The 26,182-nt window shown below is 44.2% G+C and overlaps 1 protein-coding gene across 18 annotated transcripts in view; it reads right to left on the reverse strand.

The window, feature by feature from the left end:
- Window positions 1-11,128, reverse strand: part of TBC1D5 (TBC1 domain family member 5) — a 605,221-nt gene extending 594,093 nt beyond the window's left edge. For 4 of the 18 annotated variants that reach the window (XM_089332292.1, XM_070072847.2, XM_089332291.1 and 1 more), the window contains exon 1: window positions 10,304-10,505. The gene's annotated coding sequence lies outside the window, so the exon portion shown is untranslated. Of the gene's footprint in view, window positions 1-10,303; window positions 10,596-10,823 lie in introns of those variants that run through there. The other 14 variants (XM_070072844.2, XM_051858846.3, XM_089332290.1 and 11 more) reach the window with 6 other exon arrangements.
- Between the last annotated feature and the right edge of the window lie 15,054 nt (window positions 11,129-26,182).

Consider the following 26,182-nt stretch of genomic DNA (forward strand, 5'->3'; position numbering starts at 1 on the left):
ATGCTAGTTCTCACTGGCACTTCCTTTCAGAAGCCACCAGTCATGTCCAGACCACTTGGAAGGGACTCATGTAAGTGCCCTGGTCAGCAGCTAAGCTCCTGAGCAGCAGCTGGCATCAGCCTCCAGCCATATGAATGGCTATCTGGGAAGCAGATACTCTGACCCCTAAGCTGACACCAGTGAAACAGATAAACTACCCCTACAGACTCCTACATAAATTATAAAATCAAAGATAAATAAATATTACTGGTTTTTTCCAGCTGCAAAGTTTTGAAGTGTTTTAGCACACAGCAGTTAACTAGAACAATCTCTAATTTACTGCTGTATTTTTAGCACCTACAATAGCAGCTGGGATGGGGCATCTACTTTTACTAGGCTCAGCACCAAAAGTATGAGTATAAAGATGAATGTAAAGGGCCTGGCACACACAGGCACAAAGCAGGACACAGAATAGTGAGTAGAAAGGTAATCATAATGTATTATAAATGTTATGGGGCACTAGAATGTATCTGACCAAACAGGAAGAACATAATATAGACCTAGCGTAGTGTAAAGAAGCTTCCTGGAACAACAGCACTTAAGCTGAGATCGCTTAAGAGTCAGTAAAATGAAGAAACAGAAAGAATATTCCAGACCCAAGCCAAGCAAACATATAAAGTTCAAACAATCAACGAAATTCTGGTCTTTGTAACAAAATACAACTTAAGGGAGGCAGAGGAAGACATGAGAGACTAAGAAAGAAACAACGGAAAATATTCAAGGTTCTATAGCCATAAAGTAGGACAATCAGCTGAAAGCTTAAAAAGATCACCTGGTTGTAGACACCAGACCTTACAGAAACAGGAAATTACAACTATCAGAACCAGAGCAAAGTTAGGGGGATGAAGAGAGAATGGAATCAAGGGGTATAAGCCACATAGTTTGATGCCCATTCATGAGGATGGGAGAAAGGGCAGTAAAATGTGTCTGCTAGATTTCTGGCTTGTACAACTAAAGAGATGGTGGTGCCACTCACTGACGTAAAAATCTTGTGATGGAGAATCGGTCATATAGGAGAAAATGGTAAATTCAATCACAGAGATACTGAATATGAGTTTCCTGTGGGCCATCTAAAAGTGGAGTTCTCCATCAGATAATCACACAGATCTAAAAGTTCAGGGAGGCAATCCGGGTTAGAGATTTAAAATAAGTTTTGTCAGAACCTTTTCCTCTTTAAAACACTATTCACTCACTACCTCCTTTTAATCCTCAATCTTTAGTTACTATTCTATATTTCTCTGACAATTTATCATTATGAAGTATTTCTCATTCATTAGTGCTCCCAAAGCAATCAGTGGTTTTATGTTATAAGGAAATCTAAGTTTAGTCAACATGTCACCACACCCTTTTCAAGGTAGTATGACTGTCACTGGCCAGAGCATTTTGAGGTAGTTTTGTGACAAGAAAGGAAGAGTGATCAGGACCACATCCCAGACAGGGGGAATCATCACCACTCCTAATGAATGTCTACAAAAAAGAGGCAGGGAGCTACTGTATGAAGGAATGAGAGCAAAGTATATCTGGAGATAAACAGGAAGTCAAAATCAGTAAGAAGGCAGAGCCAAAGGAATCCAGAAAGATAACCATAAAGCAGATCCCATCCCAGGCGCTTCCCCATTCCTCCCTCTCCCATTCTGCCCCACCTTCACTGAGTCGAACACCTTCCAAGGGCTTCACTGTACTCCACCTGACAATTAGAGCGTGGCTTAGAGAATGGTAAGCAGACCACTGCAGGGACCTGCCTTGAAAAGAAACCTCACTCATGATACAAAATTACATCACCCGCCCAGAACATCGGGAGATCTGACACTACAAATAAGCTACACAAAGTGGCACAACCTGTACTCTGTAGCCTGTCAGTTTTCTCTTCTTTCTTCCAAACCACATAGAAAAAACTTTTCTAGCTCTAAGGAGATAAAAGAATAAATACCTCAGGGGCCAGCACTGGGGCAGCCGCATGTTAAGTGTTGAATGAGCCCTTTCGATCCAATCAAGAGATAGAGCAAGAATGAGATATATGAGGCTGCGGCCTGCATCATACTGTTTCACAGTAAACTATTTTGTGATCAGTAGGAGTACATTCCAAAATAACAATAAAAAGTAAATATATAATATATAAACCAGTAGCAGGCATTTGCTATCATTCACAACTATTATGTACTGTACATTACACAACCAGCAGCCCTATAGGTTTACACCAGCATCACCATACACACACACAGTGAGTACTGACTTACACTAGAAATGTACCAAGTTGTTACAGTCACATATCACTAGGCTATGACATCACTTGACAACAGGAAACTTTTCAGCTCCATTACAACTTTATGGAACCACAGTTGTATATGTGGTCTGCCACTGACCAAAACATTGTTATGTAACACATGGCTAATTATTTTTCAGTCATTTATTGTTATAAAGTTTCCACAGTAGACATTACCTTTTAATTTTTTTATTTGAAAGGCAGAGTTACAGAGAAGGAGTCATAGAGAGACAGAGCTCTTCCATCAGCTGGTTCATTCCACAAATGGCCACAATGGTCAGGGCTGTGCCAGGCCGAAGCCAGGAGCCAGGAGCTTCCTCTGGGTCTCCCACATGGCAGCAGGGGCTCAAACACTGGGACCATCTTTAGCTGCTTTCCCAGGAGCCTTAGCAGGCAGCTGGATAGGAACTAGAACCACCAGGACTCAATCTGTGCCCCTACGGGATGCCACTGTCCCAGGCTGTGACTTAACCTACTATGCCACAATGCCAGTCTCAGGCATTACTTTTCATAATAGAAAAAAATAAATCTTTGTTCTAATGGCAGGGTAAACTAACATAATGTTACTATTGGACTGAATATATGCATCTACAGTAGGATTTTCTTTATACACAGAGTACTTCAAAATATTCGTGGAAAATGGAATTAAAAGAAAAATTTTAGTGCAAAAAAAATTTTTTAAACCATGCGTTGTTTTTACACAATACATATTCTCCATGGGTTTTCTTTTTACACCTACTTGAAAGAAAGAGACAGACAGAGACAGAGACATAAACAAAAAGAGAAAGATCTTCCATCCTCTGATTCCCTTTCAAATGGAAACAACAGCCAGGGCTGGGCCAGGCCAAACCCAAGAACCCAAGAAGTTCACCGACATCTCCTACATGCGTGGCAGGGGCTCAAGCACTTGGGCCAATGTCTACCACCTTCCAGGATGCATTAAGAGGAAGCTGGAATTGGCACTGCAATATGGAATACAGAAGGCGCCAAGTGGCAGCTTAATCCACCGCCAACAACATCCGCCCTTGTATGTACTTTTTAAAGATCCCTCATATGCATAGATCTGGAAATTTTTTTGCACCAAAATAAATTTATCTTTTAATTCCATTTTTCCATAAACTTAATAAAATAGCCTCTAGTACCACAACTAGCTTGCCATAAATTATATAAAATTAAATTCAACCAATTTAAGTACCTCAATCATTATTAGAAATGTAGCCTTCATGACCAGAAGAAAAGGAATTTGTGTCATAAGAAAAACTTATAAAAATCATCTATAATACTTGTCTCAAATATTTTAAGATGATATTTCAAAAAAAGTAACCCATGGGGTCAGCACTGTGGCTTAGTGGGTAGAGCCACTACCTGCAATGCCAACCCCATATGAGCTCTGGTTCAAGACCCGGCTGCTCCAATTCCAATCCAGCTCTCTGCTATGGACTGGGAAAGCGAAGATAGCCCAAGTCTTTGAGTCCTGCCATGTGAGAGACCTAGAAGAAGCTCCCGGCTCATGGCTTTGGATCAGCGCAACTCCAGCCATTGCGGCCAATTGGGGAGTGAACTCTCGGAAGACCTCTTTCTCTCTCTCTCTCTCTGCCTCTCCTTCTCTTTCAAATAAATTAAAAAAAAAAAAAAGTAACCCAGTAACCCCACTTTTCTAGACAACATAGTTAAAAATGATAAATCTACAATTTCTAAATATTTTCATGGAGTCAGTCATGGAAACCACATGCATAACTGAACATTGACTGAGTTAGATTATCTTGGGATGTCTTCCATTCACACTAATGGGCGTTTATTGAGAACCTACTACATGCCATGACCTATTTTCCAGGCCTTCTCCATCTATAGAGAAGAAACAAGCACTATGATTAATGAATGTAATTACAAGGGTACTTCAGAAAGTTTGTGGGAAATGGAATTAAAAATAAGTTTATTTTGGGGGCAAAAAATTCAAGTCCATGCATACAAAGGATCTTCAAAAAGTTCACGGAAAATATGTACTACTAAAAACCTATGTCTGAAATTTCAATTGTTTTGCCCCAAAATAAACTTCATTTAGTTCTATTTTCCCAAAAACTTTGACATACCCTTGTATACATAAAATTACATGTGTGTACAGATATATGTAAAATATACAACAGTGTGTCAAAAAGTATATTATTACACATAATATAAACCTGCATAATTTTATTGGAAAAACTAGTATGTACAATTAGGAGATGATTGCCCCTATCCACAGGAAGCCTCATCATATAAAGCATATGTACCATCTTAATTTTCTAAATTCTCACAAATTTTCAATTCTGAGACATAGATACTACCATGAATTTTGGGTAAGAATGTATAGATCAGGTCTGCAAAATAAAGAAAGATGAATTATTTTAAGGAGCAAAAGAGTCAGGTAAGATAGGAAAAAAGTGTAATCAAAGAAAACTTCAAAAAAAAAAAGTGATTCTGGGGCCCACAGTGTGGCACAGTCGGGGGAGCCACCCCTTGTGAAGCCTGCTGCTCCACTTCTCATCCAGCTTTTGCTGATGGAAAAGAGAGGAGGCTGGCCCAAGTATGTGCACCCCTGCTACCCACATAGGAGACCAAGATGAAGCTCCTGGCTCTTGGCTTCAGCTAGGCCCAGTGCTGGCCACTGTGGCCATCTGGGGAATGTATAAGTAGACAGAAGATCTCGATCTCCCTCCCTCTTTCTCTCACTTTGTCTCTTTGAAACTCTTTCAAATAAAAAAATCAGTCAAAAGAAAAAGAAAAAGAAAAAGGTGATCCCATCCTAGGCTTCACAAAACAACTCCTGAAAACTTTAAAGCAGTTCTATCACATCACCACCATATCTTTTTTTTTTTTTTTTAAGATTTATTTATTTATTTGAAAGGAAGAGTTACAGAGGCAGAGGGCAGAGGCAAAAGAAAAGTCTTCCATCCGCTGGTTTACACCCCAGTGACCCAACGACTGGAGCTGCAATGATCTGAAGTCAGGAGTCAGGTGCCAGGAGCTTACTCCAGGTCTCCCATGAGGGTTCAGGGTCCCAAGGACTTGGGCCATCTTGTACTGCTTTCTCAGGCCACAGCAGAGAGCTAGATCAGAAGTGGAGCAGCCGGGCCTCAAACTGGCACCCACACAGGAGGCTGGCACTGCAGGCGGCAGCTTTACCTGCTACGCCACAGTGCTGGCCCCAACCATATCTTCTTTCTACAGCCCTACTTCCTTGTTTTGAAGGATCTGTCAAACCCTAATTATTCATAATTAATTCTCCAAAGGGATAACAGCATTAATAATTTTGTTTTTTCATCTAAAATGTACAACCTGTGCTTTTTTAACCCATATAGCCTTATCCCAACTAAATGTACAATTTCCATTCAGTTCATTCAAATACAGTCTGTTTTGATTATGGGGATACAATAAGCCACACTGCAGATTATCCATATTAGAAATAATGTGAGGCGGGGGCTGGCATTGTAGCATAGAGGGTAAAGCTGCCACCTCTGACATCCGCATCTTATATAGGCACCTGTTGATGTCCCAGATGTTCCACTTCCAATCCAGCTCGCAGCAAATGGCCTGGGAAAAGTAGTGCAAGATGGCCCAAGCATTTGGGCCTCTGTCACCTACACAGCAGACCCACAACAGATCCGCAACAGCCAGAGCTGGGCCAACCTGAAGCCAGGAGTTTCCTCCGGGTCTCCCACACCAGTGTAGGAGCCCAAGTACTTGTCCATCTTCCATTACTTCCCCAGGCAGCTAGCACAGAGTTGGACTGGAAGTGGAGCAGCTAGGACACAAATTGGTGACACAAACCACAGGCAGAGGTTTAACCTACTAAGCCACAAACCTAGCCCCATAAATAAATCTTTGAAAAAAAGAAAGAAAAAGAAATGGAGAAATCAGCAAGTGAGCATACAGCATGGGCCTTAATGCTAACCTAAAAGCCAAAGATAAAAGACAAGGAAAATAACTTGGACAATTTTAAAAGAGCCTCTTACCACTCAATTTATGTAATGGTTAATGTTACTAAAACATTGCACAGACATTATTTTTAACTGTTCATATGACATTTTTAGAACACTTCATGTGATTTTATTTCTTTACTTATTTGAGAGAGAGTACTCCCATCCACTGGTTTACTCCCCAAATACCAACAACAGCCAGGGTTTGGCCAGCTGGAAACTCACCAAGTTTCCCTCATAGGTGGCAAAACTCCAATTATTTGAGCCATCACTGCTACCCCTGGGATTCTGCATTAACATGAAGCTGGATTCAGGAGCCACAACAAGGACTCAAATCCAGGAACACCAATGTGGGAAGCAAGTATCTTAACCACTAGACTGAATGACTAACCTTTAAAATATTTTTGAGAAAACATTTACACCCATGATATGCTAATACTTTCTTCCCAAACTCACCATTATCCCAGAAATAAAGAATTAATGCTATCAAAAGCAGCCCAAAGGCCCTCCCTGCGACACTCTTCTTCCCTCTCTGTTCCTTCAAGCCTCCACTGTCTCACTTGCCACAACTCTGTTTCCCACATTCTAGTACATACACTGTACGTGTTGCCATTCTAGTAATTTGTCTATGTTGAAAGAAATGTCTCCATTTGGCTGTATAAGCCCCACTCCTTAGATCAGTGCTGACAATGAGACAAAAATTTCAGCAGTCTGAGTTAAGAAGGGAGTTGAGAGTGCCTCAGCAGCTTAGGCCACAGCTGGCATCACTATCAGAGTGCCAACTGGTGTCCCAGTTACTCCACTTCCAGTCCACTTCCCCACTAATATGCCAGGAAGATGGCAGAAGATGGCCCAAATGCTTGGGTCCCTGCTGCCCATGATACTGGGGTGGAGCTCCTAGCTCCTGGCTTCAGCCTAGCCTAAATGTGGTTGTTGCCCCTATGGTGGGGGTGAACCAGTGGGTAGAGGATCTCTCTTTCTCTCTCTCTTTCTCCCCCACTCACCCCCGGCCACCCCCCTGCCTGTCACTCTGCTGTTCAAATAAATAAATCTTATAATGCTTAATTTTTCAACTGCCCTTACTAGCCAAATAAGAAGTCAGTAACCTAATCAACCTAAATATTAGGGTAAAAAATATAGAATACTTGGGGCCAGTGCTGTGGGTAAAGCCACTGCCTGCAGTGCCAACATCCCATATGAGTGCCAGTTCGAGACCTGGCTGCTCCACTTCTGATCCAGCTCTCTGCTATGGCCTGCGATAGCAGAAGACAGCCCAAGTCCTTGGGCCCCTCCCCCAGCATGGGAGACCCAGAAGAAGCTCCTGGATTGGCACAGCTCCAGCTGTTGCAGCCAATTGCGGAGTGAACCAGCGGATGGAAGACCTCTCTCTCTCTCTGCCTCTCCTTCTCTCTGTGTAACTCTGACTTTCAAATAAATAAATCTTTAAAAAATTAAAAAAAAAACAAAGAAAATATATACAATACTAAGAAAGGAACAACCCACTCAACCCCTAAAACCTACATATTAGGATAACAAATACACAACATATCAACCACGTAGTTGTTGAAATACAGGACACAGGTAGGAGATGAGAAATGAAAAATCTGCCAAGTCAAAAGGAAATAGACATTTCTACACAGAAAGGTAACTGAAATTTAGAAATTCTGAGACTGTTCCAGCAAGCACATGTAAGTATATTAAACCTTTGTAAATTTCAATCTCTTATTCAGAAATGTGTACAAAGTATTGACGTTTTATTTTTCTGAAAGGCAGAGGCAAACAAACAACAAGTTTCTATTCATTGGTTCAGTCCCCCAAATACCAGCAACAGGCAGGGCTGAGCAAGGGCAAAGCTCAAATTTTAACAATACTATGAAAAATGTATTGAACATTAATTTTCTCTCTAAATCATAAATTCATAATTAAAAGGCAGCATATTTATAAGATTGTTAACAGCATGTACTGTAGAGTCAGTCAGCCGGAATCCCAGTTCTGTGTTAGCTATGTGAAACTGCCTATGTGACTTTCTTTGTTTGTTTCCTTAAAGGTTGTTGAGAATATTAACTAAGTTATTTAAAGCCCGAGGAACAATACTTGGCACTTAATAAGTGATTCAAAAGTAGTCATAAATTCTCCAACGAGAAATGATGCTGAAGTAAGGACTAAAGATTATAAAAATTGTAGGATTAGAAATAGTTGATATTATACTTCCATAAAACTCTTAAAATGTTAAATACAACCATTTTTATGTACAGACAAGCATATGAAGTTATGTGTGACACTTCTAAGTGTTTGCACTTACAGCAGGAAATACTATATGAGGGAAAAAATATGAATCCTGCTAGGAGATCCTCATTAACAGAACTCCCAATTGTTTGCGAATGTGCCTCCAAAGTTGAGGAATGCACAACTGAGCTGGGCTGCAGTTGAGTGTGGTAGAGCATACACCCAGTACTTCCCACAAAATACCAAGGAAACAAACTTTCACCTCGGCAGGCCCTTCACAGACCCATGATTCCTAGCTCATATGCTGATAAAACAAGTTACTCTCAGCTGAGCAAACCTTCCAGCTAGAGTTACACCAAGCTTCTATGAGATGTCACAGGCCACGTGATGCAGGCACCACACAGCACGTGGAATTTGGATTCTTCCTAACCCCTCCCCTGGAATCCTCACCTGCTTACTCTGCTGCACAGATCTCCCTAAGCAAGGGCCCTCAGTACAGCCTGCCATCTGCCCACTCTGCCAAGCCGCCTGTACTAAGAGGTGAATTACTAAGAGGAACGTGTTCATGGGTGCATATATCACTTTATTTCTTAACCCAGACGTTAGCTGCACCTTTGCTACTCATGGATGGTTCCCTTTCCAGGCGCCTATCAGAATGTGGAACATCAAGCTGTAGCATACACCTGCATCAGATTTTGCACTTTCTACCAGAGTGATTCCTATGCACATTAAGGCTCCAGCACTGCTCCATGTGACACTACTGCAGACAGCAGTAAAATTTTAAAATGCTCATTTACATTTGAATTCAGATATGGAATGAAAATAACCAAGCCGTGGAACTGGAGAAGCCCAAGGAGAAATAATCAATATTTAATTTTTGGCCTCTAATCTCAAAAGTATTCTGATGTTTATTTTTCAGCAATACCTATGTTTAATGCTTCCTGCTTTAAGTATTTTGCACATCAGTTCACTATTAATAGTCTTATTAGGACGATATTTTTACTTAAAAAGAAAATGTGTCTTGGCATTCCAGCTCACTCTGGCCCAAACAAGTGCAATCTGCAGGTTAAAATTTGGGGATTTAGTCCAGTTCCGAGTGCACAAAAGAAACTCTTCGCAGATAATCATTGTTTTATAAAAACGAAAACAATGTAAACTTAAAATACAGCTCGCATGGCTCAACCGAGAGTACTTAACAATACTGAACTTCTGTGTTTTCCCAGGAAAAGGGGGAGGGGCGGGGTGAGTCAACTTTGATCCTTTGCAAAGTTCTCCTCAAAGGCCTCAACTTGCACGTTCTCGCAGCTGAACCAACTGGAGTGGAAGAAAAGTGAGAGAAAGCCTTCCCTCTCCTGAAGGTTTAAGGATTCCGGGTCCTTTTCGCTTCCGGCCTGTGCAGGAAGCGCGCGGCCGGGGGCCCGAAAAAGAACGGGAAATCTACAAGTAGGAAGTTGAGAGCCGCAGTCCGGGCACCGGGCTCTGCGCTCCGGCTGCAGCCGGCCCTCCAGCCCAGGCCCCGGCCGCCCAGGGCCCGCAGGCGGGCTGGCGGGCAGCAGCCGCTTCCCCCGGCCCGCCCTCCCGCCGCCCAGCCCCGCAGCTCCCGGGCGGACCCCGGTCCGCGGCGGCAGCGGCCTCGGGCCTTCCGGCGTGGCGGCTGCGGGGCCGCACCGCGGCGCGAGGGGACGAGCAACCTGTCCTGAGCGACTGAGGGGAGGCCGGGCGGGAGCCACTGCACGTGGGGGCGCACTGCAGGAAGTCGGGGCGCCCACGGGGCTTGGGCTTTTCGACGATCATCGTCATCATCATCATTTTGTGTTACCTGTGGCGCAGAAGGGCTCCCCAGCTCCTATTCCCTGAATTCTCCTCCTCCTCCTCCCCTCTTCTCCCTCAGTCTGCTGTGCGCTCGCGGAACCGGCCGGGCCCGGCCCGACCTGAGAGAGAACAGGGCGGGAGGGGGCGGCGGCGGTGACCAACGGCCACGTGACCACGCTCGCGCCGTAACGGCGGTCGCCTCCCGCCGCGCGCCCCGCCAGCGCTCCACCTCTAATAACCCCGCGGGCCGCGCGCTCGCGCGCCGGGACGCTCGTGCGCAGGCGCCCGCCTGAGCCTGGAGACTGCGCGGCCGCGCGTCGCGCCTGCTCCGGAGGCCGGGTCTCCGCGGCCGGGCTCCGTCGCTGAGCCAGTCGCGGCCGCGCGCATGCGCGCGAGGGCCCCCTCGCTGCTGATGGGGTCCCTGCCGGCGCACGGCTGCAGGCTGGAGACCCGGTCCTGAATGTTAGAGCTGCGTACCCACCCTCCCTATCCAGTTCCGGACTGCGAAGAAAGGGGGAAATGCAGACCTGGGACCGTCCCGGAATGTACGATTTCCTGGTCTGGGGCACACTGCCTTCCGTTCGAAGTTTGTGCGGCGGTGTAGACTTCCGGCTCGGCTCCCTCATTCGCTTTCCTTGTGAAACTTTGCTTGGTGGAGTCACTAGCGCCTTGTGCAGTGTGATCCACGGGGAAATAAAAGTTAGGAAAGCCCCTTGTTACGAACCCACGAACAAGCCTGGCTTTTCATCTTTGCCCTCCAGCCAAGGCCAGTCTGTCCAGCGCAGCAGGCACTGCCGGGCCTGATGGCCGGCCGCAGCACAGGCCGTGGCCCAGCCCCCGCTGGCCCGCCCTCGCCTCTGCTTGACCGTGATTTAAGATTCCGTTGAACCCAACACGCGGGATGCTGGTGTTCATTTCCCCAGTAGGAAACCCGTGAATGGTGATGCTAATTAGAGTGGTAAATGCTTCACCTAGTAAAAAGGATTTATGGCCTTTCATTGGTCTGTCTTACAAAGAGTGCCGAAGGAAACTGATGTTGGATCCAGCAAAGGCACACTAAGGCAGAGAAAGGTCAAAAGTTAGCAAGCTTCCAAGGAAGGTGCCTGTGTGGGAAACCTTTGATCACGGACACATGTTCTTCAAATGCCGCCTTGCTGTTGCAGAAGCCGGGCTGACCGGATTTAACCAGAGCTACTAAGTAAAGTGTAAACGCCTCTTCGTTGGGAGTTCTGCTGTGTTAGACCAGTTACCAGTATTGTGGGAGTGGTGAAGGAGATGAGGATCAAGAAACAAAGGCGTAGGTATGTGGCGCAGCAGGTTAAGTCACTGCTTGGGAGGCGCACATCCTGTATCAGAATTGGCGGTTCAAGTCAGCTGCTGCGCCTCCGATCCAGCTCCTGGCTAACGAGCACCCAAGTGGGCAAGAAGTGATGGCTCATGTCCTTGAATCCCTGTCACCCAGGTGGGTGGAGTTCTAGGCACCTAGCTACAGCCTGGCCCAGATCCTGACTGTTGCCACCGTTTGGAAAGTGAACCAACGGAGATGCAAGATCCCTTTCAAATCAAATTTAAAAAAAAAAAAAAAAAAGGAGGAAGGGTTGGGAGAAGGACCAGCCAACAACAAAATCCTAGAAAATGTTGAGCTAATATAGATGAGGAAACAGTAACAGATATCCCTAACTTGATAGTTTGCCTTATGATTTTCCAAGTTTCTGATGATGCAAAACCCATTGTCATCCAAATTTGGGGGTTTTACCTTTGCCCAGGCTAGTGATCCGATGCCAGGCAGCCCCAGCTAGCCATGCTGTCAGGAGGGGAAACAACTCTACAGGGTAAGTAATGGCCTTTCCTCTCCAGCTCCCAAAGCGCTTCTCACCGTTTCCCTGCTAGACGAGTGAGGGTTAGTCAGGTTTTGTCACTTTGGAGGAAGAGTCCCGCAGACAACCAGATTACGGTAGAGGTTTGGCTTGTTAGGCAGGGACAGGTGTTGCCCAGTAGTTACAGTGCCGGTTAAGATGCCTGCATCCCATGGTGGAGTACCTGGGTTCAGCTGCAGGCTCCAGCTCCTGATTTCAGCTTCCTGCAAATGCAGACCTTGGGAGGCAGCAGATGGTAGCTCAAGTAATTGGATTCCTGCCACCCATATGGGAAACCTGGATTGAATTCCTGGCTCCTGGTTTCTGGCTTTAGCCTGACCCAGCCTTGGGTCTTATGACTATCTGGGGAGTGTACTAGTGGATAGAAGTGCTCTCTCTCTCTCTCCATCTCAGGTTACAAATTATTAGTTATGGCCAGCGCCATGGCTCACTAGGCTAATCCTTTGCCTGCGGCAGATTCTGTCCCGGTTGCTCCTCTTCCAGTCCAGCTCTCTGCTGTGGCCGGGGAGTGCAGTGTAGGATGGCCCAGGCCCTTGGGCCCTGCACCTGCATGGGAGACCAGGAGGAAGCACCTGGCTCCTGGCTTTGGATCTGCGCAGCACCAGCCATAGCAGCCACTTAGGGGGTGAACCAACGGAAGGAAGATCTTTGTCTCTCTCTCTCTCACTGTCTAACTCTGCCTGTCAAAAAAAAAAAAGTTATAAGTTGTCAGACACAAAGTAAGGTGATGTGGGACACCAGCCCAGTTATCTGCCATCACCTGCACCCTGTTGATTCTATAGTGGGAAGCCCAAACGGTCTCATAGAGAGCCAACTGCAATGACTCTGGCCTATAGATCACAAATATAGCTGTAGGAATCCAGTTTCTGTCTGCTTCTCACATCGCTACTCCTCAAGAGACAGCCTGAGGGTGTCTGTTAGCCACAGTCGATACAGTACACCCTGGAAGCAGAAAATGGTTTGCAACCTAAGCTAGGACAAAGAAACTAATAAAGCTGATGATGAATAACTCCGTAAAATATAAACATCTTATAAAAAGTTATTTGGAGTTAGGCTGTTTATAGCAGTTCATAGAAAAATTCTATTCTATTTGCGCCAACATCAACATTCTAAGGAAGATAACGGTTGTAACACTTGGTTTTGCAGCTACCTGTGGGCTTGTTGATTCTCTGCTTCCACATCTATGTGCATTCTGTGTCCTGGGACACGGCAGAAAGTGAAGCACAGGAAATACAAGTGGCAAAGGTGAACACTGAGGTGGCAAGCCTCATCGAGGACTGGCTCTCTCCTAGGCCTCTGTGTGGACAGAGTCTGACTCACTCTGGCCAGGCCACTGTCCACATCTTTTGTGGCTCTTTTATTCTCCACTCCAATTAGTGTGCCCATGTAAATGTCCACCATCAGACCCTGAAACTCCCCTGCTGGCCTAAACTAACATGACAAGATGCACATTGGCATTGGCCAGTGGGAAGTGAAGACGTGAAAGTAAGTATGGGCATGTAGAACTGGCATCAAAAATCATCTACTCCCATTTTTCCATGAACTTTTTGAAATCTCAATTTACAATAGAAGGAATCTTAATAAAGGGTCTGAGTTACACAGGCAATAGAAGAGATAAAAGCCAAACAAGCAATGAGAAAGTTACTTGGAGCATCACCATTGACTCCCAAAGTCAATGCATTTCCTGCATTAGCAGGAAGCTGGCATTGGGATCCAGAGCCAGCTATCAAACCCAGGTACTCGGATTTATGCAGGCATCGAAACCACTAGGCCAAATATCCACTCCCCCATTATGTTTTTCATTATTACCAGGGCAACAGCTGTGCTCAAAGTTGCCCTTAAAGATTTTGGACAGTGAGAGATATCAAGAGACACTGTAGACTAAGGTTAAGTGCATAGACTCAGGAGTAGAATTGCCCAAATTCAAATCCCAGCTGCCCTTGCCCGTTAATGATAAAACTTGTAGTCATTTAAGTTACTCAGCCTCTGTGCTTCCATTCCATCTGTAGGGTGGAGATAATAAGTCCTTTATTCAGTTTTGTGAGCATTAAATAAGATCATCTGTGGTAAAGTATTTAGCACACAGTTACTATTCAGTAAATAAATATTATTATCTTGAAGTCTTGATCAGAAAAGGCAGTCTGCAGCAAGAGCAAATTATTGTAGATGTAATAGCAATAATTGAAATTCAATGTTTTCAAACACAAAATAGCAAATTGTAGACTTTACTTTGAATATCAAAGACAAAATTTATTTTTGCTGTACTGCCCAAGCATCTCCTGTGGTATGCTCACTAGTATGCCTAACTGGCATGGCAATAAAAATAATGTCTTAACTTCTATGCTGAAAGCAGTATATCTCAAAACATTATCTTAAGAGGAGAAAGCTCTTTTGCAAGTGAGATTATCAGCCTTGATTTTCAGCAGTTTTGTGGAAGGACAATGGAGTCATGATCACAGTTAAGTATGTAAAGCCATTTCCTTGAAGCGTTTGTTCTCTATGATAGCAATTATTTCCATTGGATTTCTTATTCTTGGCCAGGTATGTACAGATGGCACTCTAATAAACATTTTTCAGCAGTGATTTTATAGTATCTTTATACCATTGGAGATTTTTTTTTCCCAGGTACAGACTATAAATGTTGTGCCAATAAAAACATAAATAAACAAAGTATCTTTTACAGTTAGTTCAGATGCCTGTTACAGTGTCTGTCACATTGTGTTATGAGCAGCTACTTAAATGTCTGACATTCCCTAGAATATGAGCTCCTCAAGGGCAAGTAGTATGCCTGATTCATCTTTGTTCATCTTTCATCGTTGTTTTAAGAAGTGCAAGCCGGCGCCGTGGCTCAATAGGCTAATCCTCCACCTTGCGGCGCCGGCACACCGGGTTCTAGTCCCGGTTGGGGCGCTGGATTCTGTCCCGGTTGCCCCTCTTCCAGGCCAGCTCTCTGCTATGGCCAGGGAGTGCAGTGGAGGATGGCCCAGGTGCTTGGGCCCTGCACCCCATGGGAGACCAGGAAAAGCACCTGGATCCTGGCTCCTGCCATCGGATCAGCACGGTGCGCCGGCTGCAGCGGCGGCCATTGGAGGGTGAACCAACGGCAAAGGAAAACCTTTCTCTCACTGTCCACTCTGCCTGTCAAAAATAAAAAAAAAAAAAAAAATTAAAAAGAAGTGCCTTGCCTTTGCCGAAATTATCAACTTGCTACATGGTTGAACAGTGTTTTTATTTATCTGCTAACATACAAAATTACCTCAAATTTAGACTAAAAACAGCACATACTTATAAATTCAGTTTTTGCAGAGCTAGAGTTTGTACCTGGCTAACCTAGGTTTTTTGCTTCAGGGTCTCCCCATGTGTTTGCAGTCAAGTTCTTGGGCAAGGCTGCAGTCTGTCTCAAATCTTGACGGAGGAAAGATCTGCTTCTAGGCTTTGTAGTTCCTGGCAGGCTTGAGTTCCTTGCCAGTTGTGCACAGAGAGCCCCAGCTTCTTGCTACCTGTCAGCTAGAGGCTGCCCCTAATTTCTTACCCTGGGGGCCTCAACACATAGCAGCTTGCTTCATCAAAACCAGAAAGAAAGCTTCCTACAGGACAGACACTGTATCTTAAGTAACATAACCATGGAAGTGACTTTCCATTTACCTCTACCTCTATAATACACTATTTGTTAGAAGCAATTCACAAGACCTTTCTGCACTTAGGGGAAGGCATTACACAGGGTATGTGTACCAGCAGGCAGGGATAATTAGAGGATATCCTAGAGTCTGACCAAATATGAGTACATATAAATATGATATGAGTACATAGCCCACTGAAATTAAAAAAAAACTTGGTGGCATAGCAGGTTAAGTCTCTGTTCACAGTGTTAGTGTCCCATACGGGCGCCAGTTTGAGTCTCAGCTGCTTCACTTCCGATCCTGCTCCCTGCTAATGTGCCTAGGAAAGCAGCGGAAGATGGTCCAAGTGCTTGGGCCCGTGCACCCACCTGGGAGACCAAGAAGAAGCTTCTAGTTCGTGGGTTCAGCATGGCCTAGCCCCAGCTGTTGCAGCCATTTGAGGAGTGAACCAGCATATTGAAGACCTCTCTCTGTCTCTTCCTCTCTGTGTGTAACTTGGCCTTTCAGATAAATAAAATAAATCTTAAAAAAAAATTTTTTTAAAAACTTGGTGATGTTCTCATGCTAATTCACAGTATGACCAGGTTCTTGCTTAAATATGTTACTGCTTCAAAATATGAAGTGAAAGGAAGAAAGTCTGTTGCAAAAGTCCTTTGAATTTGAATGGATGACTCACAACTGAACAGAATTCATTGAGCTCCCAAGTTACCAGGTAGTATGGTTAGTCTGAATGCTCACCTAGATATGCTTTTTAAAAAGGTGACTGAAGGAATTCCAAGATGGCAGAATAGGGAGGGAGCTTACTGCACTAGTCTAGAGGAAGATAGTTTACCAAAAAAAAAAAAAAAGAAAGAAAAAAAAAGTGGAAAGAGTACAGTCTCAGGGAAGAGTTAGGGAGGAAACTCCATACGAGTTAGAGGGACACTGTGGATCTATGTGGAGGGTGTGAACATGCACAACTCAGGACTCCAGCAGCTGAGAGTGAGGTGAGACACGACTGCAGCAGCCTAAGCCGCTGGTGATAAAGCTGTGGGAAGAGCCTGGCATGAGTCCAGCTTGGAGCCTTGTCGGGGACAGTGTAACAGCCAGCCTACAGGAAAAAAAGGAGGGCACGTTTCTTTCTCCCCAACCACCCAGCACTGGTGTCCTGTAACTAGCTGAGAGCAGGCAGGCACCATCCTGGATGTACGTTAACAGCTGTGCCAGCTCACGTGCCCAGCAACCAGCACAGCAGAGACCCTGAGTCTGGCTGGGAGAATTGACAGGGGCTGGGTGCTCATGATTCTTGGGAGCCCTTTGTGCTGGGACTGTGAAAACTGTGGCTGCATGTGAGGGCGCAGGGTAGGGCTGGTCTTTGGGCAGTCACTGTGGATGGCTCCACACACTCAGAGCTCCCTGATTCCCTGGTGAGGGTCATTGCTGTGGGATCCATGCTCACGCCAAGGACTGCACAGATCCTTTTTGTGGTTCATTGTGGCAGCATGGAGGAATACTGTGCCCACTGGGGTTAATGCCCAGGCAGTGGGAGGGAGGTTATGGGGATTAAAAAGCCACTATAATCCAAAAGTTGTACTTTGGAAATTTATATTTATTAAATAAAAGTTAAAAAAAGATATTCCATGCTTACACAAACCAAAAAAGAGCTGGTGTAGCCATCCTAATATCAGACAAAATAGACTTTAATACAAAAACTGTTAAGAGACACAGAAAGGCACTATGTAATGATTAAGGGGTCAATTTAACAGGATGAAGTGACTATATAAATGTATATCCACCTGATTATAGGGTTCCTAGCTATTTAAAATAAATGTTAATGGATTTAAATGGAGACAGACTCCTATACAATAATAATGGAGGATTCAAAACCCCACTTTCAGCAATAGACAAATCAGACAGACAGAAGATCAGCCTGGAAACAATGAAGTTCATTGACACTGTAGACCAAATGGACCTAATGGATATCTACAGAATTTTTCATCCTACAGTTGCAGAATGCACATTCTTCTCACCAGTGCATGGAACATTCTCTAGGCCATAAAGCAAGTCTCAACAAATTCAATAAAATCAAAATCATACCATGCATCTTCTCTGACCACAATAGAATGAAGCTGGAACTCAGCAACCCAAGAGTCTCTAGAAGATATGCAAACACGTGGAGACTTAACAACATGCTCCTGGATGAACAGTGGCTCAGAGAAGAAATCAAAAGAGAAATCAAAAAACAGCTGAGGAACAGTTTTTTTTTCATACTATTTGTTGAATCCTATATATAGTATAGAGTTAGTCTTATGTGTATAAAGTTAATTGAAAATAGATCTTAGTAAAAAATAAAAATGTGGTGGACGGTATTGTGGCATAGCGGGTAAAGCCGCTGCCTGCAGTGCTGGCATCTCGTATAGGTGCCAGTTCGAGTCCTGGCTGCTCTACTTCCATTCCAGTTCTATGCTATGGCCTGGGAAAGCAGTAGAAGATGGCCCAAGTCCTTGGGCCCCTACACCCACTTGGGAGACCCGGAAAAAGCTCCTGGCTCCTGGTTCCTGGCTTCAGATTGGCGCAGCTCCTGCTGTTGTGGCCATTTGGGGAGTAAAGCAGCAGATGGAAGACCTTTCTCTCTCTGTCTCTGTCTCTCTGTAACTCTGTCTTTCAAGTAAATAAATAAATCTTTTTTAAAAAATCAGAAGGGGAGGGGCCAGCACTATGGCGCAGTAGGTTAATCCTCCACTTGTGACACCAGCATCCCATAGGGGCACTGGCTCTAGTTCTGGCTGCTCTTTCAGTCCAGCTCTCTGCTATGGCCTGGGAAAGTAGAAGAAGATGGCCCAAGTCCTGGGGCCCCTGAACCTATGTGGGAGACTCAGAAGAAGCTCCTGGCTCCTGGCTTTGGATCGGCACCGCTCCAGCCGTTGCGGCCATTTGGGGAGTGAACAAACAGAAGGAAGAACTTTCTCTCTGTCTCTCCCTTTCACCGTCTGTAACTATACCTCTCAAATAAATAAATAAAATCTTTTTTTTTTTTTTAAAAAAAAGGGGGTGGAATGGGAGAGGTAGGAGGAAGAAGGGTGGGAGTATGATTGGGAGGGCAAGTATGGTGGGAAAAATCACTATGTTCCTAATGTTGTTTTTACAAAATGCATGAAGTTTGTATACCTTAAGTAAAAGGTTTCTGGGGCAAAAAGGTGACTGAAATATGAACATTGAAGGAGGTATACACCTTCTCTCTACTAAGCTGGAATATTTACAATAAAAATGTCTCAGTTGGGTCTTGGTGTATTCCACTTGATTCTGTCCATTTAAATAGCCAGCCAAAAACACTCAGTCTGCACAAAGGAAGACAAATGTGTGAGAACTAACAATGGGAAAGATATTAATTAGCTATTGCTGCAGCAATGCCACATAACAAACAACCCCAATACTGCAATGACTTGCAAAAACAAACATTTATTTTATTCACTTGGGGATTACAGGTCGGCTGTAATTCACATTATCTCATTAGGTGCTGGCTAGGCCAAACTGGGCTAGGCTCGACTCCAGGCCTTGGGTTGGGTTCAGGCCTATTCCATGAGGACCTATTCCATGAGGATTCTTTATTCTGGATCCAACAGCAACACAGAGCATGTTCATGTTCTGCTCTTGGGAGATGACAGAAGTACAGAGGAGCAAGTGGAAACACCAGATGTCTCATAAGGCATTGGCTCAAGACTGGCACACTGTCACTTCTGCCCACATTTTTTTAAATTAATTAATTTATTTATTTGAAAAGCAGAGTTACAGAGAGGCAGAGGCGGAGACAGAGAGAGAGAGAGGTCTTCCATCTGCTGGTTCACTCCCCAAATGGCCGCAAATTCTGGAGCTGGGCAGATCTGAAGGCAGGAGCCAGGAGCCTCTTCCAGGTCTCCCATACAGAGGCAGCGGCCCAAAGCATCTTCTACTGCTTTCTCAGGCCAAAGCAAAGAGCTGGATCGGAAGTGGAGCAGCTGGGACTCGAACCAGTGCCCATGTGGGATTCTGGTGCTGCAGGCAGTGGCTTTACCTGCTGTACTACAGCATTGACCCACTTCTGCTCACATTCTATTAGCTTAAGCAAGTCATATGGCCAAGCCTGATGTCAATATGATGTGGAAATATAATCTGCTTAATCTTATGGGAGCTGATTCAAAGCCCTGCAACAAAGGACACGTGAGTAATTCCAACATAGGGAGGGACTGGAGAATAAGGGAATGATAAGCATGGGCAAGCAAGCACAGGCAGCCAACCGCAGAAGCTGGTCTGGTTGTCCGTGAGACTGCAATGGCTCCCTGACTGTTGTTTTAAAAGAATAAGCCACAACATCATGTAACTAACAACACAGGCCATGTGTTGGTGCAGCATTGTGCTATTTTGATATGTAATCCTCTATAAAATACAAAATCTACTTTATGATAATATAATAAAGGTAAAGATTTTACAAGCACAAGAGCTTTAAAAATTATGGTTCCCATGGCAAATATAACATAGCCTTTTGTGCCCATATACTGTAAAGACAGTAGAAGTCCTAACTATAAACAGTAATGGAAAATCATGCATATTCAGAGAAGTGGGTGGTAAAAGAGTTATGAGCTCAGTTAGAAAAATTTCTTTGGGGATTTTGTCTTATGGACGAATCCTCGAGTAATATACAAGATAACACAACTGAATGTTTAATAATGACTGGATAAAGTAATTTTTTTTACTCAAAAAGGCTGCAATGTTTTAATGCATATAAAATGAAACACATTTACTTGTTTACTTAGATAGCTTATGGACAATGATATTTTATTCCTGTGTTTTTGTTTCAGAGTTCCATAGTTTCTCGAAACAGATGACTCTTTGTTGGAATCTACTTTTTCGTGAATGAGTTGGCTTCATTAGCCTGACAAACTGATATTTTTTCCCCTGTTTACTTTTTGACTCCTCAAAGCCTCTAATGATCATCTGTTTCCATCTAAACATTTGTTTACCTGTACATGTACAATGAATTAATATGAAATAATTCCCAGCATGTCACTTTACATGGCTGTTTAAAAGACATCAGATATCATCCTGTATTTGATTGATCAATTAAATTTTTAAATTTAATTTAATTTACACATTGAAACACCCAAAGTGGAAACACAATTCTATCAAAAATACTTTAAAAACATAATGCTATTCCTTCAAATATAATGCTATTCCTTCCAAATTCTGTAGTGTCATAATAAGTGTCACATATGTAGCCAACTCCCCCTGATATCCAATTATCAATTCATTTATGTATGCCTTAAGACATGAACAGATGCATTCCTGAAAATTTGGAGTAAAACTGAATTCCACATATTAGACTATTCTCTCATTTAACTTTCATATCTTATGTTAAATTATTGAAGGTACAGTCCATCATCAAAAGCCTTTAAAATCACATTTGGGTTCACAATGACACTATCTTGAGAGGTCTAATAGGCTGTCCACAAAGATTGAGAAAAGGAGAAAAACCAGCACACAACACCATGGATCTAAGATGAGAGAGGACAAGTTGCTGGAAGTCCGGATAGAATTCAATTGCTTTATTGAGGATGATGGACTGAAAACACGTTCTGAAACCACCTTCCAGAAGTTGCTACCTGTGACATAATATGTGGCAGATGATGTTGGAAGCCCAGGGGGAATAATTGGTGCCACCCAAGCAGCTGATTAGGACAGCACTTGGGATGCTTGTGTCCAGTATTGGATTGTCCAGCTTGAGTACCAGCCAGTCTACGTTTCAGATCAGGCTTCCTGCTAATGTGCATGGGAGCCAGGGGATCATGGTCCAACTACTTGGGTTCCTGCCACTAATGTGGGAAATGCAAATGGAGCTCTTGGTTCCTGGCTTTAGCGTCGGTTACTCCTGGCTATAAACAGACATTTGGGAAGTGAACCAGCAGATGGAAACTCTCCCACCCCTCCTCCCATCACTCTGCCTTTCAAATAAATAAATCTTTAAAACATATACTTCTTACTGGGGATAAACAGCTAAATAAATGTACTTTAAAATTACTTTAAATATTCTTTGCTGGGTATATCTGCTATCTTGATGCATGGGACAATTTTCTTCTGTTTTTATTTTCAAGCATCAGTTAAGTTTTAGGTGCTTAGATCTATATGAAATGCTCCCTTAGGAGAGAGAGGAGGAAGAAGGGTGAGAATGTGAGCAGGAAGATAAGGTAATACTTGAAATGTGTATTTTAAATAAAAAAAATTTTTAAATGCACCCAAGTGGGCCTTGGCTGGGAAAACTCAAAGGCAGAGGGCAGTTACCTGTAGAGGGCTAGAATCATCTAAATGATCCTGGAGTCATGAATCTGGCATATGAATTGGGAAAACTCAGACTAACTGCTCATCAGAGCACCTTCACCAGGCTTCTTCACGTGGCTTTACTTTATCACAGCATAGTAACCTTGGGGTAATCAGACTTACAGCATGTGTCAGTACAGGATGCCAAGCCTGAATGATCCAGGGAACAAGTTGAAAGCCTTGAAAATTCCATCTTTGGAGGGTAAAATTTGCCACAAGTGTGTGCCTTGTGGTACAAAGGGCTAAGCAGCTACTTGGGATCCCACGTCACATATCAGAGTGCCAGTTTGACTCCCAGATACTCTGCTTCTTATCCAGCTTCCTGTTAATGCATCCTGGGAAGTAGCAGCTGTTGGCTCAAGTATTTAGGTCTCTGTCACCTACTTGGAAGCCCTCGATGGAGTTACAGGCTTCATCCTGGCTCAGCCTTGACTGTTGTGGGTATTTGGAGAATGACCCAGAGAATAGATTATCTCTTTCTCTGTCACTGAACCTTTCAAATAGATGAAAATAAATAAATGATAAAACAATTTCCACAAGCAGTCACTGAGATGATTTGTATTCATTTTCTATGGTTGCCATAACAATTGACAATACATTTAACTGCTTAGCCAACACAAGTCATTATCTCTTTAAGTAGGTTAAAAGTTTGACACGGATTTCACCAGACTAAAATCAAAGTGTTGTCAATATGTATTCTTTTCTGGGGGCTGAAAAGGAGAATTTGCTTCCTGCTCATTTGGGTTGTTGGCAGAATTTAGTTCCTTGAGGTTGTAGAACCAAGGTCTCCAAGTCCTTGCAGGTTGTCAGATGAAAGCTGTTGGCACTATCGAGAGCCCACCCACATCCCTCAGCATGGGATTGTCTTCTTCCTGCTTCAAAGCCAACAACAGGGGCCAGTGCTGTGTAAAGCCGTTGTCAGGTGCCAGCATCCCATATGGGTGCCAGTTTGAGTCTCGGCTGCTTCTCTTCCAATCCAGCTCTCTGCTATGACCTGGGAAAGCAGCAGAAGATGGCCCAAGTCCTTAGGTCCATGTACCTGTGTGGGAGACCCAGAAGAAGCTCCAGGCTCTTGGCTTCAGATCAGTCCAGCTCAGGCCATTGTGGCTATTTGGGGGGGGGTGAACCAGAAAATGGAAGACCTCTCTCTGTCTATGCCTCTGCTTCTCTGTAACTCTGCCTTTCAAATAAATAAATCTTAAAAAAAAAATTCAACAACAGCAGTTTCAGTCCTTCTCATGTGACATCCCTCTGACCCTTCAACCGTCATCTGTCTATAGTCCAGAAAGGTGGGAAGGTTGTCTCCATTTAAGATGTTATGTTTGGGGCTGGGGCTCTGGCATAGCTGGTAAAGCTGCCGCCCACAGTGCCGGCATCCCATATGGGCACCGGTTCCACACCCGGCTGCTCCATTTCTGATCCAGCTCTCTGCTATGGCCTGGGAAAGCAGTAGAAGATGGCCCAAGTCCTTGGGCCCCTGCACCCACGTGGGAGACCCAGAAGAAGCTCCTGGCCCCTGGCTTTAGATTGGCACAGCTCCAGCCATTGCAGCCAATTGGGGAGTGAACCAGCAGATGGAAGACCTCTCTCTCTCTCTCTCTGCCTCTCCTTTTCTCTGTGTGTAACTCTGACTTTCAAGTAAAATAAATAAATCTTTCTAAAAAAAAAAGACAGAAAAGATTTCTTTAAAAAAATGTTATGTTTACATTGGACTCACCTGGATAGTTCTGGCTGCTCTCTGTTTCTCGAGGGTCATAACCTAAATCATAACTGTAAAATGTCACACTGGCCATGTAAGGCAACCCACCCACACGATCCAAGGGAGACAGAACGGTCATTCTGCAGCCGCAGGAGGATGTCACTCTGTGTCCTGCCTACCGCACAACCCATATTCGCAAATTCTCTTTTGGGGACAGGTTCTATCCTTGGCTAATATTCACTGTGAATATTTTGCACATCAAATTGATCTTCAGGTTTAGGTCTGAGAATAGTCAAGGATATATAATTCACTCTGTTTATTAGCAAACAATGGACTCAAACCATAATGTTCTCCAAATTCCAAAATTAATAGAACAAGTTCGACTTAGAGATCTATAAAAAATACTATGGCATATAGGAACAGAAACAGCATTGTAACACTCAAAAGAAGATTATGGGTCTGGAAACACATTAAAATTTTACAATATGTCAGCTTCAAATCATCAAAATATACTCATGGACATGGCTTCTTTGTGAAGAGAACAGAAATGGCAAGATGGTCATAAAGATAGCTGAAATCAGAAAAAGAGTGTAAGAACACCCAGAATGCAAAAACCAAATTAAGAGGTGGAGCAGGATGGAGGCTAACTAAGGCCCTTCAACATGGAAACATCAATTTGAAGAGCTGTTCATGCAGGAAACTATCTTAGACAGAGCTAAGAAAACCAGGTAAGAGATCATGCTTTCTTGTTCAACCATAATAAAAATAAAAGATGCATTGAAGAATCCTGGAAAGAAAGAGCTGCCCGCAGCATCCCGTTCCCAACTCCAAGCAAGCAGTGTAAAGACAGCTACCCCCCACTTCAGGGAGGTAGAGGGAATTAAGTGTAGGCCTTAGGTTTGGAACAAAGTGCCAGGCCTGCCAAGGTGAAATTCAGTGTGGGCCCCATAGCCCCTCTCCCAGGCCAGTGTTCAGGGATGCAGCTTTTGGATTTGGCAGCCAAGAAACCTCTTCCACCATCTTCCTACAGGCTCAGGCAACATAGCATGGAATATGCTTCCATCCAATGGGGCAGACACTGTGGCGCAGCAGGTTAAGTCCCAGCAACCCATGTGGACACTGGGTCAGGTCCCAGCTGCTCCATTTCTGATCCAGCTCTCTGCTGGGAAAGCAGCAGAACATGGCCCAAGTGCTTGGGCCCCTGTATCCACATCGGAGACTCAGAAGAACATCCTGGCTTTGGTCTGGTCCAGCCCAGGCCGTTTTGGCCATTTGGGGAGTAAACCAGCAGGAGGAAGATCTCTCTCTCTCTCTTTTTCTTTGTCTCTCTTTCTTCTCCCTTGCCCCTACCTCCCCCTTACTCTTTGTAGCTCAAGTGAATAAATAAATCTTTTTAAAAAAACTCCATCCACTTGGGAGTAGAGTTCAAAGACCTTGCCATAGAACTCAGTGCTGGGTCACTGAAATACACTGCTCATTAGATCCCAGTAACCCATGTCTCCAGGCCTGTGCCAGCAACAGTAGCATCTGGGCCTGACCCAGCGCTAGGCAGAGACCAGCAGCTTCAGAGGAATGGACTTGAGCAGTGGTCTTGGAGCATGAGCACACCATAGCAGCAAGGAATTATAATAGTATGGGCCTTGGTCCTGTCCCTGTACCAGGCTGGTCTTGGTAGGCTATGGGCTGCAGGTGCCACCTAATGTTGCTCTGTTGGACTGCCAGTCCTGTTCCTTTCTCAATTTCAAGCAGCACCATATGAAGACAGTCATTGTCTACTTGGGGGAAGAAGAAGAAGGTAAGCTCAAGTCATTGCTTAGGAGCCTTGAGTCAAGCACCTCTATGGTGAGCCCCAGAGCCAGGCAAGATCCCATGATGTCTAACATTGAGGTGGTAACTGAAAAACGTGTCTGGGCCCATTCTGTGAAGTCTGGGAAGACAGACTACCTTTATTAGGTGCTCCTCCAGTCTATCCTGAACATGCCAACTGCAGATTTGCAACAGTTTGGGCTTGGGGTGCCCTCTCACGCTGAAGCAGTGACAGCACACTGTCTGGGAACTCTTGGCAAGCCTGAAGGTAGGCTGCCATCTAGTGCAAAAGCATCGGTGGCCATAGATTCAGAGAAAGTAAGCAGCCTGCTTAAAATTCCTAGAATGACAGGCATAAACAAAGCCCAAGACTGTAATAAGTGCCTGATCCTTTGATGTGTAGATGTTGTTGTGTACAACAGGTGTTAAGAACTTCAAGGAACAATGACCTCACCTAAAGGACAAAATAAAGGGCCAGAAACCAACCATAAAGCCAAGCACTTAAAATAGATGTTTTCAGGAAACAACAAACACAGAGAAACAATTACAGACTTTAT

Source organism: Oryctolagus cuniculus, chromosome 4 (genome assembly GCF_051225735.1).
Source record: "Oryctolagus cuniculus isolate XC-2025 breed Fujian yellow rabbit chromosome 4, ASM5122573v1, whole genome shotgun sequence".
NCBI lineage: Eukaryota > Metazoa > Chordata > Mammalia > Lagomorpha > Leporidae > Oryctolagus > Oryctolagus cuniculus.